Below are 1,390 nucleotides of genomic sequence, written 5' to 3' on the forward strand. Positions count from 1 at the left end.
TAACACCCTAGAGAGAGATTGAACATAACACCAAAGAGTGTAAATTTAACAACCATAGGTGTTGTAATAACACCTATAGGTGTAAAACTAACACCACCAATTTAACACCAGTGTAAAATAACTGGTGTGGTCCTCTATGTACCACAGTTTTTGCTGTGCAGGACATTTCCCCTTTATAAACTTCTAATCTCATATGAATGCATTATATGCACCCTAGATATGGTTATTTCATATATTGAGAGACTGATTGCATTCATTATATAATGAAATTCAATATAACCTGTTTTCCTAAAAATACATCACGTTTTATAATTTATTATCTTTTGCCATTCTACACCTGAAATATGAATTATGATTTATTTATCATACTTTTGTGAATTTCTTACAAATGCAATCTTGCCTTCATGAACTCTAATAAAAATTTATTTGATATAAGTTTTGTAGTATTGCTCTATTAACGCAAAATGATGAGTTTTTATATATATATTTATTTCATATAAATTTATTAGACTTTTAATTATTGCATTGAAGAGTTGTATTTGTTTTGTAAATGGGAATGTTCATGTATTTCTGTAAATAGCGTTGGAAAATATATTTCTTTTAATGTTCCATTTTCACAGAAAAAAAATCGATCAAATAACTTTCAAAACCATGTTTTGGTATACAAAAAAATGCAGAGAAAACAATTGTTTGTATTCAAATATTCGTTAATATTGAGAGACCATTTTCCATGGCATTCTAAGTTCAAGTGTTGTATTTTTAGACGTACTCTTGCTTAATCTCTCTCTTTCTCCCTTCCCGCTCTTTGTTCTCTTATTCTTCCCTCCCTCTCTGTTTCACATAATTATCGAGTGTGTGACCTTATTTACAATAAACGGTAGATAATTAGCATTGTGGTTCTCTGATATAGTTGTCCTGCATTATTTTATGGTATTAATGATGTAGATTGAGGCTTGTATAGAAGGTTCACGATGCATCTATCCCGGGGGTGAGGGTAGACTAATTTGATGGATTTTCTGATTTTGTGATGAATAATAATGATGGTATCAGATTATATACTACTACTGCTGCTGATGATGATGGTGATGATGATGTCAGATGATGATGATGATGATGTTGATGATGGTGATGGTGATGATGGTGATGGTGATGTGATGATGATGGTGATGATGATGTCAGATGATGATGATGGTGATGATGATGTCAGATGATGATGATGATGGTGATGGTGATGTGATGATGGTGATGGTGATGGTGATGATGATGATGATAGTGATGATGATGATGGTGATGATGATGATGATGATGATGATGGTGATGATGATGATGATGGTGATGATGATGATGATGATGGTGATGATGATGATGGTGATGATGATGATGGTGATGA

Source organism: Lytechinus variegatus, chromosome 9, assembly GCF_018143015.1.
Source record: "Lytechinus variegatus isolate NC3 chromosome 9, Lvar_3.0, whole genome shotgun sequence".
NCBI lineage: Eukaryota > Metazoa > Echinodermata > Echinoidea > Temnopleuroida > Toxopneustidae > Lytechinus > Lytechinus variegatus.